Genomic DNA, 14,988 nt, shown 5'->3' with positions numbered 1-14,988 from the left:
CATTTGTAACATGGCAACATGCTCACTATGAGCATTTTAAAACTTGGTTGTAAGAAAGAAAAACTCTAGAAAAATAAATCAATAGGTTATGACACAGAAACAAATAAAAAGCATTTATGAGATAATTTTGTAGTGGAAACCTCCTAGATAAAGCAAATACTGGTGTTGATACCCAATTTCTTTATCACTGACAGTTTTCCTGGAATGATCTACTTCTTTCCAAATACTGATATGCAGTAACACAGAATGCTACAAATTAAGTAGGAAATTTTCTTATAGAAATGATTTACTATTTTGAAATGATATGCTTAAGGGTTAATGTCTACCAGCTATTGATATGGATTTAAATTATTTTTAAAGATAAAAGCAATTTTAATTTTCTTAACTGACATAATTTTAAAGCAAGAAAAACTTTGAACATAATAATATAATACTTTTAATAATATAATAATTCATAATAATACAATCAGTTTATTAAATGCCTATTCAGAATTAGCAGGATTTTTTAACCTATTATTATTTTATCCATTAGACAGTAGTTCCTGCTGCATATTCCTTTTTGCCTGTGTTGACTTCTCCAAAATTACATTGATCTGTTGAACACCTGTAAAGAAAAACATAATAAATTGCAGGAAATAACATGAATTACAAAATGCCCTAAAATCTAAACCCCCAGTGCTACTATTACATGGTTAAAATTCCTCCCTCTTTTCTCTCTCTCTCCTCACCTTTCTCTTCATATGTCACCACTTCCTTTTTTTATTTTTTATTTATTTTTTATTTTTTAGGGGAATTTAACAGGTACTACTCCCCAAATTTCAACAGATGCTTTCACTGAACATTTCTTTCACTTCTCGGCTTTCAGTTTCATTATGGTGTTATCCTCTTTGCTTTCCTCTGTGACCAACAGCTGGCTGGAGCAGATGTAGTTGCTCCATGTACGTTTATGAATAGAAAAGCCAATCAATTTAACAGCTTTGTTGATCCATATTTTTACACATCTATGCTTAAAGTTTTCCCCAAGGGATAAGGGAATCACAATATGTGAAAAAACATATATGCTTATATAAAAATAATACTTTAGGATATATGTGTGGATGTTTATTTACCACTTCATTATCTATGTTATTTGGTGTCATGAATTTTATCTTATACTGATTTTCTTAGAAAGAATGAATTTTACTTATTAAGCATTTTATTACAGTATTTTGCATGATAAATTAATTAGATATACATTATTTATAGGAGTGAATCATAAATGAGGAGAGAATTTAAGGGAAAATATCAATAAACCAGTCTCAAGAGGCAGGATGTTTGAATAAGATAAAAAAAAAATTTGAGAACCCAGTATTTTTCATGTAGTAGGTCACTAGCAGAAAGTGATGGAAATACACACTGTACTCCATAGAATGTAGATTACATTCTTAAGACATTTAATAATTAGTTGATGCAACATAGATCAGAAATTTAATGAATATAATTTTAAAAACAGGAATCTTCTGAATGGTAAGTGATTCACATCAAAATTTTTCATATCTATGTGGCTGAATGTGGTACATGGCTAGATCCAAGGTGTCTTCATTTTGTTTAAAACTTTGATGAAATTCAATTTTCAATTTTCAATTCCTTGTTCTTGTTTTGGCACCAGTCTAAAAATGTTTTAACTCCATCCACATTGGCAGATTTTTTTCCATTGTTTTCATTTTTCAGTGCTTACAGTTTTATGATTCATAGCAAGTTCAGTGAAACAGGTTGAGAAAATTTAAGTGTAATGCATGTAATACATAAGAATAGGTCCTTGATTGCCTTGATTCTCAGCTGGAGAAATGTCAGACTTTATTTATGTAATATGAGGTCAGCTACTGTGTTTTCACAGAAGTATTTGTAAGGGTGATAAAATTCTCATGACACATAATTTCCAAGAAAAAAAATAAAACTTGAATAGGTGTTGGATGGTTCTGGTAATTTTTCTGTATGAGTATCTGCTTAGAAAATCACATTTTCCTTCAGGTTGTAGTCTTTCTGGTCTAAAATAATGCAATTTGTCATAAAATATTATCCTATCACATAACGTTAGATTTTTAAATTAAAATGTGTTGCAATATTTTTTGGCTATATGTTTAGATAACATTTTCATTTTTTATGTCTTTTGTCCTTTTATTTTTATGTCTTTTATTTGGGTAATGGTAGCTGAATACAATAAATTGCAGAGTTTTAGTCCTATCATACGTCAGGAAAAAATACAAGGATTAGAATGATTTCTTCATTCATGGCGATGGGTTGTAGTATAACAAGTTAAGCCACCACCTACAAACTTTAGTATCACATGTAAGCATTAATTCAAGTCTTAAGTACTCCTCTTTTGACCCAAAACATTGTTAAAGCACTTGGGAAAACAGCAACAGATTAACCAAGTACTTAATTCCTTGCCATCCACATAAAAGATCCAGGTCGAGTTGCAGCTCCTGATTTCAACCTAGCCAACCCCCAGCAACTGCAGTCATTTGGAGAATAGACCAATGAGTGGGACATTCTCTCTCTCTCTCTCTGTCTCTCTCTCTGTCTCTTTCTCTCTCTCTCCACACATATGTGTGTGTGTGCATGCAAAAAGAAAAAAATTTTCTTCATTAAAACTTAACTAGCTCTCTAATCCTGAGATTTTCTGTGTGGGTGATTTTTAAGTAAAAATTCTTTGCAGTCGAATATGTTGAGTACTAAAACTTTTATTTAAGTTTGGAGATTGGAGCTTTGTGTCTTTCAACTTTGATATAGCCTGTTGGGCTACTTTGGTATTCAGTTTTTCTTAGTATTTTCTTAGTAGGCATTCAATCGCTATTGGAGTTGTAAGTATCCTCTTGTATTGGTGCTTTGTACAATCTCTCCTTTTACTCTTTTTTAAGATTTTAGTGATCATTTCAGGATCAGCTTTTGATTTCATGGATTTTCTCTGTTGAGGTACCCTTATGAGTTTTACAGATTACAATTACTTATTATTTAAAATATTCAATTTTGTATAACTTTCTTTTGTTCCCATTTTTTTAGTTTCTTGAAGTCAAATCTTACATTAGTGATGCCATATTTTTATCCTATATTGGTGTCATTATATTGTCTTCAAGCTTGCTTACCTGTGAGCAAGAAGTTTTATGATAATTATTAATTCTGTTTTTCCAGTATGAATTATATGTGTTATTTCTGGTTGAATTTTCTTTCAGGATTTATTTATTTACCTAGTTAAACGAGAGAGAGAGAGAGAGAGAGAGAGAGAGAGAGAGAGAGAGAGAGAGAGAGAGATTCATCCATTCATTAGATCACCAAATATCTACAAATAATCAGGCCTCATCTAGGATATAATAACTCCATTGTAGTTGTCCACATGAGTGATAGGACTGCAACTACCTGGGTCATTTTCCACTGCCTGTTAGAAGGGAGCTGGCTGTGGGGGAATAGAATAGTTGGGGCTGGAATCTGCATTCTGATATGGGACACACAATGTCATTTCCTCTGAAATATATATTTGATTCCCTTTATTTCCTTGATTTCAGCAACCTGATTATATGCTTTATCTTTTTTTGAGATTATAAGTTGGATTTGCCAGTTATACATGAACAAAATTCAGAAAATATTTAAATCCTTAATTCTTTTTTAATTTTTAAAGTTATTTGTATTTTTCTCCGTGATTTATTTTGTAGGTATAGGAATGTCCTCCTCCTTTTCCCTCCATGGCCTCTTTCCCCACAGTTCCTTCTCATCATTTTCCCCATATTATTACAGTAGTTTAGTCCTTTAGCAAAAGTTACAAGATTAGGATTCTGCTATTTAAGTTCATCATGGCATTGTAGGCTTAAACTGTGATAGAAAATTTAATATTATATTGACAAGGTTTCACTGAGAGTCCTCTTTCACTCAGGAGTAGGGATACCTACTGTAACATTTCTTCACTTCTTGATATACCGGTCTCCATTATACAGTTCAACTATGAGAATATATGTAAGCTGATCCAAAAAGGATTAATAATATATGTTTTCTCTGATATAAGGTAACTTTCATGCAAAATACAAGGAAAAACGTGTGTATAAACCCTTATTTTTAAAATTTTTTTCTGTCCTTGATGTGGGACTCCAGTATTTATATAAGAGAAATTAGTTTCTATTGTCTTTGCAGGCTCCACAGTTTCATGAAAACTTAAGTGGCGCATTAGCCACTGAAGAAGTTCATGCCCCAATTCCTAGAAGCTATGGATGGTCATGTCACTTCACACAATGGAAACGCTCTTATTTGTGTGAATAGAGTTAATGGCCAGTGATGTGAAGCATATTTTGGACTAGATATGTAAGCTCAGTTTAACTACATGAAAATTAAAGAGGAAATTGAAAGAATGGGTTGGAAAGAAGAAACTGCTTAAAAACAAAAAAGATTCAAAGTGGCTTAAAAATTTGAATTCATATTTGAAGATTTAGAAGGTGGAGAACAGAGTGAAGGAGCAAAGGAACAAACATGCCCTCTAGAAGTAGGAATGGTCACCAACTGACAGCTATTGGGGGAATGAGAATCCCAGTCTTGCTAGAGGAAGAAATTTATTTTATCAACAGTGTAACAAAGCAAATAAATAAGTCTCCAGATAGGAATTCTGCACATCTGACACTTGGATGTTACATGAAATGCTGCAGTAGTTGGATTGTGCCACTGTAACTAATTGCCATGAGGTTAAGAACTTCAAACAGCACAAAAGTCTTATACTTCTGTAGATGAGAAAATAAGTAGTCTCAGCAGAATGAAAACAGTGTTAGGTTATGCTCTCAAAAATAGAAAATACGATACAAGAATTCATCTGCAAAAGAGAGAGACAGAGAGAGAGAGACCACACATAGCCAAAGCTGTTCTGAAAAATAAACATAAATTTGGAGGAATCACAATTTCTTACCTCAAAATACTACAAGACAGTTTTAATCAACACAACCTGGCACTGGTGTAAAACAGGGAAGAGCAGGGGACTGTTATGGACAGGGAAAAAAAAAAAAAAAAAAAAAAAAAAACAGGGAAAAGGAGTAATCGAACAGAATAGAAACCTCAGAAGTGAGCCTGCACCGGTAATAGGTAAACCAATAATTATAAAACAGCAGTACCTAGTAAAAGTTGCCAGTTTTTAGATTTTGTGTAGAATGGGAGTCATGTTATCATCTCATCCATTACTTATTTTAACAGATGAGTCGAAATTTCTTCTTGTTAGAGATATGAATGCTAATAGTATTTTACATTGTCATTTTCCATAGAAATTTAAAACTAGATAAGGTATTGGCTGCTAAGACTGTTACGACTGTTCAAACACCACATCATAATTGGAGAGTCTTTGTTGATTGTCACCTCTCATATCTAAGTCTAAGTTCTTGCCAATGCCAACCCTGGGAGGTAGTAGTCATTGCCATAAACACAAGGTTTTATAACTCGTGTCAGAGACCCTAACTGGGAAGAAAGCACAGGGCTCCACTTAGAGCCATTATTGGTGTGGGAGGGAAACCCACAAATAGGATCTCTCTATTAAATTTCTCAAATAAAAAGAAACAAAACAAAACAAATAACAAAATCAAAAACAAGCAGAAAAAAAAAGTGCAGTAAGCACTGAGATCCTTAAAGGAATGAATGTTTATGCCTAGATTGTTATCCTCTAGTTTATAACAAGACAATTTTTCAAATAAGTATAACTATAAAATGTCACATTCATCTAAAATTATGAAAATATCTTGTTAACTTATTACAACTAATCATCTTCTTAGCAGTCATAGGTACAGCTCTAAAGTCAAGATGTCATGATGACATAAGAATGATGGACAAATCATTTAAAAATATGTGTTTAGAAGGTTGTGGCAGGGGATTTTTCATGTTAGGTGAGTTTCGCAGTGAAGAACCACATTCATTTTTTAACATTTCCTTATTTTATTAGAATGTCAAATTTACAAAGAGAAGGAGATACAGAGAGAAAGTTTCCCACCCACTGGTTTACACCCCAAAAGGCTGCAAAAGCTTGAACTGAGCAGATGTGAAGCCTGGAGCCAGGAGCTTATTCTAGGTCTCCTAAATGGGTGCAGGATACCAAGGTTTTGGGCCATCCCAGGCAACCAGCAGGGAGCTGAAAGGGAAGAGGAACATCCAGGATGCGAACTGGTGCCCATATGGGAACTGGTGCCCATATGGGATCCTGGAGCATGCAAGACAAGGACTTTAGCCACTAGGCTTATCTAGTTTGCCACAACATGATCATTAAAAAAAATCTTATCTCGGACTTGGCGCCATGACCTAACAGCTAAAGACCTCACCTTGCATGCACTAGGATCCCATATGGGTGCCGGTTCAAATCCTGACAGCCCTGCTTCCCATCCGTTTCCCTGCTTGTGGCCTGGGAAAACAATCAAGGGTGGCCCAATGCTTTGGGATCCTGCTCCCGCTTGGGAGACCAGGAAGAGCTCCTGCCTCCTGGCTTCAGATCGGCACAGCTCTAGCCGTTGCGGTCACATGGAGAGTGAATCATCACACTGAAGATCTTCCTCTCTGTCTCTCCTCCTCTCTGTATATCTGACTCTGCAATAAGAATAAATAAATCTTTAAAAAAAAATCTTATCTCACAGTTGAAGTGCTTGTTAATTTTTAAAATAAAATGCATTACTTAATAAAAGGAAATGAGATGTTAATTCACTGATTAAGCAGGTAGTTTGGCCCATGCTCGTTGTCCAACTTGTATATGTGCCCTATTCATTCAGTAGCATGTTAGTTAACTTCACGCTGTTGGAAATTTTCTATTTTTTCTTCCTATTATTTCGTTTTATGGATTTTCATTTAAGGGGATACATAGTAGCTGTGTAATACAAGCTGTTCCATCTAGATGTGAAGATAAAAAGCAGTATGCATCTCTACTTTCAAATCAAAGATGGACTCCCAATGAAACTGCTAAATACGTCTTGACACTAGGATGCTGAACTCTCTCCATTATGTGTAGCTACAATGTCAACATGTACTTAAATAGCAGAATGACAGACTTATGAGTAATTATGAAGAACTATACTTTTTTTTTAATGATATAGAGGGAATCAGTGAGGAGGTAGAATTAAGGGGAGGAGATAAAGAACGTGCCAGAGCCTATGGAACTATATAATAAAATAGTAAGTTAAACAAACTGAATATAAAATAATTCTAATCAGAAAGTAAATGCAAACAAAAGCAATGGCCTATTATCCTACCTCAATAAGTTTGAATTTTATTACGAATATGAAAGAGAACAGATGCCAGCAAAGATTTGGAAAAAAAAAAAAAGGAATCCTTGCACATTGTTAGTACATGCAAGTTTGTATAGCTACAGTAAAAAATAGCATGGACTTTTTTCTGGTTAAAAAATACAGAAATGGAATTACAATGAGGTCCAATAAACCCAGTTCTGGATATAGATATATGGAGAATGAAATCTATTTGCTGATCGGACACCTACACATTCACTCCAACACTAAATAAAATAGAAAGTGGAAGGAATACAAGTATTCATGCATTGAAGAAAGGACAGTTACAATGTGGCTCAAATGCACAATGGAGCATTTGTCAATTACAACAAAGATGAAATTTTGTCATTAACAACAACATCAAGGAAAATGTAAGTCATTATTTAAATGAAATAAGGGTAGCACAGAAAGATAAATATCACATAATTTCAACCATACATGGAAGCTTAAAAATGTGGTTATTTCATAGAAACTAAAAATATAATGATTTTTCCTAGAGGTTGAGACTGAGAGTCAGAGTGGCATTAGGAAAGGACAATTAGTTGGTAGCAGAATATAAGAAGTTTTGATAGTTGAAAGACTGGCATTTGTCTCAATGGTTAAGACATTACTTAGAATGTCTGCATCCTGCCTTGGAGTGCCAGCGGCTGAGTCCTAGTTCCATTTCCAATTCTAGTTTCCTACAAGTAAGAACCCTGAGAGACAGGTGGCACTCAGGGTAGCTGAGTTACTGCTGTGTGGGAGAAAACTGATTAAATTCTAGGCTCCTGCTATAGGCACTTGGGGAGTCGATCAATGGATAGTCTCTCTCTCATTTTCTCTCTCTCTCTCTCTCTCTCTCCCTCTCTCTCTCTCTCTCTCGTGCGTGTATGTGTGTTTCTTTATCTTCCAAAGAAAACTGTTTATTTTGTCACTTCTTAAAAATCCAGAGTTTTCTTTTTTTTTTTAAGATTTATTTTTGTTACAAAGTCAGATATACAGAGAGAGGAGAGACAGAGAGGAAGATCTTCCGTCGGATGATTCACTCCCCAAGTGAGCTGCAACGGGCCGATACGTGCCGATCCGATGCCAGGAACCAGGAACCTCCTCCAGGTCTCCCACGCGGGTGCAGGGTCCCAAAGCATTGGGCCGTCCTCAACTGCCTTCCCAGGCCACAAGCAGGGAGCTGGATGGGAAGTAGAGCTGCCAGGATTAGAACCGGTGCCCATATGGGATCCCGGGGCGTTCAAGGCGAGGACTTTAGCTGCTAGGCCACGCCACCGCGCCCCAGAGTTTTCTTTATAACAGACATCTTACATGAAGTTTTGAAGTATCTCTCATATGCCTGATTTCTTTACAAAGTTGCCCACAAACAGGCATATTTCAGTTCATTTTACTCTCCTAAAATACTGGAAAAGATAAAGATTGTCAAGGAAAGTAAATCCAAGGGAATAGACTTCATGGCTACCATCTCAGATTGAGTGGTCAGGGAGACCACCGACCTCTCATATTTAACAGAAGAAAGTTGTAAATGTAAATTTACTTACAGAGAATATTGACAGTATTTTTCCTAAGGAGTATTACAGATCTACTGAAATAATGGCATTACCTTTGTTATGACTTATGGGAAACAATTTAATCTCCACCCTTCAAATTTTAAAGGCAGTTCAGCAAAAAGGATTCATCTTCCCAATGGGCCATAGAGTTTGCCATGCAGGATTAGCAATTATAGGAGGATGTAAGTGATTTTTTTTTTCATAAACAAAGCTGATATTTTGGAGCACCTTGTTTCTATGAAGAAATAACTCCTTGAGTACTCTCTGACTCCAACCATCACAGGTATAAAAGGCTACAATTAGTGAAACATATCTGTGGTCTTATTTGCTTCTAGTTATTTAGATATGAGGGATTAAGAAGGAAGACAAGGGCCTGTACTGCAGCCTAGCAGCTAAAGTCCTTGCCTTGCATGCGCCCAGATCCCATTTGCTCCACTTCCCATCCAGCTCCCTGGTTTGGGCCTGGGAAAGCAGTTGAGGACGGCCCAACGCTTTGGGACCCTGCACCCACATGGGAGACCTGGAAGAGGCTCCTGACTTCTGGCTTCGGATCAGCTCAGCTCTGGCCACTGGCAGCCACTTGGGGAGTAAATCAGCATTAGACAGAAGAGTTTCTTTTCTGTTTCTCCTCCTCCTCTCTGTATATCTGACTTTCCAACAAAAATAAATAAATCTTAAAAAAAGAAGACAATTTTATGAAGTGTTTAAGCCAGATCACAATCTTATTATTCCAAACTAGAACTTAGAATTTATATTTCAAGAATATATTATAATGGAAGTCACTTATGGTTCTTAGTGATACTATTTGTCATCTTTTGTCTATTTTATATACTTCTGTTTAATGTTAGTGTATATATACATACTGCATCTTATATTTACATTATCTTTCAGTACTCAACAATTAAAAAATCATGAAGAATAAAATCTCTACATACAACATTATTTATTTGGTAAAGAAGAGTTCCAGATTTCAAGCAATTGACTTAACAATGCATTCAGAGAATATAACCTGTTAACTTGGAAATTGCTTTAGAATGGAGTCACAAATAGAATTCTCCTGGCTCGTGCACAAAAGACAACAGGAGACACTTCTACCCACAGAGTTCACACAAATGCAATATCAGGCCATACACAAGGAAGAAACCAGAAAGAGTGGTTTCTCCCTAAGAAGTTAAAATGATGAATTACCAGAGTCGCTTTCTCACTTTATTCCCTTTGAAAATTTATTTAAAACTGTAATATCAGGAATGAAATGTATTATAAAAATTTAATATCATGAGTTATTTTGAAGAAAGAAATTAATTCACATATATTACCAAATGGAAATCCCAAAAGGTGAAGCTCTTTCCGGAAAAGGTTATTTGTAATGACCAAATTCATCACTGTTTGGAATCTCATAAAGGTCACAATAGAAGGTTTTCATTTGTTTTAAATAAAATTCTATATTTTAAAAATAAATATGCCTTTCTTCCATTTCATAGAAATATCAACACTGTTTGCACTATAATTTGCTTTTTGAGCCTCTGACATTTACCCAGCTGACTGTCTTTGGAGAACAATCTCTTGACTGAGAAACACTCTAGGTTAAAAAAAAAAAACAAAAAACCTGTCAATTGCAAATTACTGTTTGATGCATTGCAAAGTGCAGATGTCTCCAGATTGAAAGAATGATCTTGTCAACTATTTGTCTGTTACTTCTAACTTAAATCTATAAAATAATTTGTCCAAACAAATATAGGACAATTTAGTTAACAAAGATATCAATGAAGAGGAATGCCTCAACTAAGAGAACATAGCAGGATATTCCAAGTATATCATTGTTAAATCAGACTTGCACTATTTTGCGGATCTGTGTATTAAACATCCCATTTTTTGAGGAAAATGTATTTTATTCTTAAGATGAATAGTTGTCTAGTAATAGCATGACAGTGAGTGTGTATGTGTGTGTGTATATATATAATGTGAAATGATTGGGAAATTGATCTTACTTTTACGGGTCCGGTGTGATAGCCTAGCAGCTTAAGTCCTTGCCATGCACAAGCTGGGATCCCATACTAGCACCAGTTCACAGGAAAGTGGGTAAGACCATTGTTTCCACACTATTATGATTTTTTTTTTTTCTGTATCTGGGCTTAGGGGAGAAACAAAGGGAGAAGCCCCACCCAGCCTCCCACCCATCCCAGGTCCCCGATGTGGGGCATGTTCCGAGGGTCCTGCTCAAGCAGTTTTGATAGTTCAACAGTTCTGAATTGCTGCAAATCTCGCCGTTCCAAGCATGATGAAATCCATTCAGAATCCACTGGCTGACAGAGTCTCTTCATGGTTGGGGTTCTGAGATCAGCAGTTCAGTTGGAGGGATCCCCAAAGAAACTTCGTCTGAGATGACCCCAGACCTGATTCTTCTGTGTGCTTGCCAGTACAGGGTCTGGCACCGTTCGTCGCCTCAATCAGCTAATGCACACGCTGGTCGTTTCAATTGCTGGGTCAGTTCTATTTCCAGCCCTGTCTTCCACTTGAACCGATGGGTGTTGCAGTGCAGCCTCATCCTGCCCACTTCATACTCAGTCTCACACAGACCAGTGGGAGCTACAGCCTAGTTGGAGCGACTTCCCATAACTGTCACCAGGCCTGCCCTCTACCCTGGTTCCCATGCTTGCCACTATGTACAGCAGACTTGTTCAGTCTGTCCCACATCCCATTCAGCTCTCGTACATGTCAATGGGCATTGAAGCCTAGTTCAACCCAACGAACCTACTATCCAGCCCACACAGATGTTGTTGGGTGCCTTTCTGTCTAGCCACCCCAACCCCTGTCCTGGTTTTCATGTCCTCCAGTGGGAGTGGTAGTCCAAGAAGGAGGCGCCCACTATCTCCCTATTAGACCACTCCCACTCCCAGATTGTGCACTTTCCAGGTGGTTCTGGCATTTAACATGACAGATTAAGCCCCCAGTGCCAGCTTCTGCCATCTGATGATGTGACAAAGCCCAACCAACCCTCATCCACTCTAATTATTGCTTGCATCAGTACGAACAGTCAGCCAAACCTGGCTTTTCCCTGATCTAGCTCATGTGAGGCTCACAGGTGTTGTAACCCTGCCTGGTCTGGTCTGCCCCCATCCCAGTTCATGCTCTTCAGTGGGAGTGGCTGTCCGGTAGCAAGCCCGCATTCCCCTTACCAGCTTTGCCCCCTGCCTCCCTGGTTCTCACTTGTGGTGTTTGGGCGCTGAGGCCACATCTGGTATGGCTCACCTCACCTTGGCATTCCTTAATGTGCACTGGTATGTGTTGCGACTGAACCTGGCCTGACCCACAGTCTGTTTTGGTACTCAGATTCAGGTCATAAGAACTGGTTCAGCCTAGTCTGTCCCTGACCAATGCCAAATGTATGATGGTGGGTACCTTTCTCTGGCCTGGTCTGGGTTGCTCCCTCTTGTGGTTCTTGCGCTCACCTGCAGGGACTGTGGCCCAAAGAGGAGTTTCCCAAGCTCCTCCATCAGAACCTCTCCCTATGCCAGATCTTGCACATACCGGTGGGTCAATCGGCCAGCCCTACTTAGTCCATCTTCTGTCCGGGCAGTAACAGTGGCCTTTGCTTGCTGGCCTTCAACACATTCTGGTTCTTACTGTAGGATGTTTCAGCCCAGCCAAGTTGGCACCGGTCCTAATCCTGGCAGCTCCGCTTCAAATTCAGCTCCCTTCCTTTCCAGGTCCCTGCTTGTGCTATGGGAAAGAGGAGGTCTGAAGCCTTGGGTACTTGCACTCGCTTGTAAGACTCATAAGAGGCTTCTGGTTTTGGATTGGCTGATCTCGACTGTTGCGGCCGCTTGGCTAGTGTATCAATGGACGGAAGATCTTCCTCTCTGTCTCTCCTCCTCTCTGTATATGTAACTTTGCAATAAAAATAAATAAAATCTAAAAAATTGATGTTATTTTAATGATGTAACAGAAATGACTGCATAATCTATTAAATTACATATTTTACATTTTCTGAACATATTTCAAAATATATACCACATCAATTAAGTATTCCAGCAGTATAGTAAACATTTTCTAAATGTATTTGAAAATGATATTCATGAATAAACAAGTAGTCAACAGGGTATGAACTTATAAAAATTAATATTTTCTTTTAGAATTGGAAGCTTTGAAAAATTATATATTTGCAAATGCAAAAGATGTAAGTTTTGTATTTCTGATAAATAACCTCTCCGTCCATTTCTACGTACATCCCTTACAATAATGTCTTCTCTCGTTCTATCATGTTTCAAGTAACCAACCTTACTTCTTTTCCCCAAAGCTCATTTATGCGGTGCAATGGCTCCATCTATGCCACAGTTTTACCTCCCCTTGCCCTTGCATTTTGGTAATAATCATTCTGCAGCTGTCCTTGTACAGTTAGGGGGAACTCTCACCGATGCTCCCTTCACCAGCCCAGCCAAAGCATGCTATTTTCCTCCAGGCACTCTTTGGCGTGACCACAGTTACCTCCCTATCCTCCATTGCATTTTCAACAGAATGTCTGGGACAATCTGTTGTCTCAATGCAGCAACTATCTGGCAAACTTAAAACAGCCCTAGATACCACTGCCCTCTGCCTAGGCTCTCTCCAACACCAACTGACCTCTCTGGCACAGGTAATCCTTCAAGACATGAGAGCCCAAGACCTACTTACAATGGAAAAGGGAGTCACCTGCATGTATCTCCAAGAGGAATGTTACTTTTATATTAATGAAACAGAGGTTATTAAGCCCTGTATTCCTTCCCTCTAGTACCTATCTACCACCAAATCGACTAATCCCCCACGGTGCTGATGATCCATCCTATCCAGCAATCCCTCATAGCCCCATGATGCCAAGGTCAGCACACTTTTTGCTCTTTTCCTCTTCCTCGCTTCACTTGGAACGCCTCCCTTCCCCCGTCTCTACTGCAGGAGATTTCTCTCTCCCTCTTCCTCTCTCTGCCTTTTTCCCTTCCCATGGTCTTCTTCTGCCATGGTTTCTCTCCCTTCTCCACAGCTGCCTCTTCCACCAGAACAAAACCCTTCTGTGTGACTCACTGTGTCTGATGTCTTGGGTTAATGGCAAAAATCCCTAACATTTATCTGTTACTTTTTTTTTTTTTCTGCAATGAAGTCTTTTTTTTTTTAATTATTTATTATTTAACTTCAGTAATTACATTGTATTATGTGACACAATTACATAGATACTTGGGTTCTCCCCACCCCTCCCCAAACCCTCCCACCATGGTGGATTCCTCCACCTTGTTGCATAACCACAGCTCAAGTTCAGTTGAGATTCCCCCATTGCAAGCGTATACCAAACATAGAGTCCAGCATCTTATTGTCCAGTCAAGTTCAACGGCTTCTTAGATATACCCTCTCTGGTCTGAAGACAGAGCCAGCAGAGTATCATCCCAGTCAATTGAAAGCTCCAACATACCATCAGCAAAAATTTACATCATTATGGAATTAATTGACATAGTAATGAGTAACCAATATGTTAAAAGTAAATGCGAGTTCCCAGTCACCTTCTGTGACCACCTCACCTATACTTCAATTTTAGTTTATACACAACATATAACATTCAAAACATAACATGTTATACATAACATCATATCATCTTAAATTAAGGCAAACACGTGGTATTTAACCTTTTGTGATTGGCTCATTTCCCTTAGCATTATGGTTTCCAGTTTGGCCCATTTGGCCACAAAGAACTGCATTTTGTTTTTTTTAATAGCTGAGTAGTATTCCATGGAGTAGGTGAACCATAGCTTTCTTATCCAATCCTCTGTTGATGGGCATTTTGGTTGCTTCCATGTTTTTGCAATTACTGATTGTGCTGCTATGAGCATAGGAGTGCATGTTGGTTTCTCATAAAACAAGTGTTCTGGATATATTCCTAGGAGTGCTATTGCTGGATCATACGGTATGTTGAATTTGAGTTGTTTGAATATTCTCCATACTGATTTCCATAGAGGCTGTACCAGCCTGCAGCCCCACCAGCAGTGGAGTAGGGTTCCCTTTTCCCTGCAACCTCGCCAACAAGTGTTGTTGGTGCTTTTATTCATGTGGGCCAGTCTTACTGGCGTTAGGTGGTACCTCATTGATGTTTTAATTTGGATTTCCCTTATTGCCAGGGAACTTGAGCATTTTTTCATATGTTTATTTGATATTTGGGTTTGTTCCTTTGT

The sequence above is a fragment of the Ochotona princeps genome, chromosome 2 (assembly GCF_030435755.1).
Source record: "Ochotona princeps isolate mOchPri1 chromosome 2, mOchPri1.hap1, whole genome shotgun sequence".
NCBI lineage: Eukaryota > Metazoa > Chordata > Mammalia > Lagomorpha > Ochotonidae > Ochotona > Ochotona princeps.
Note: the sequence above shows the minus strand (reverse complement) of the source record.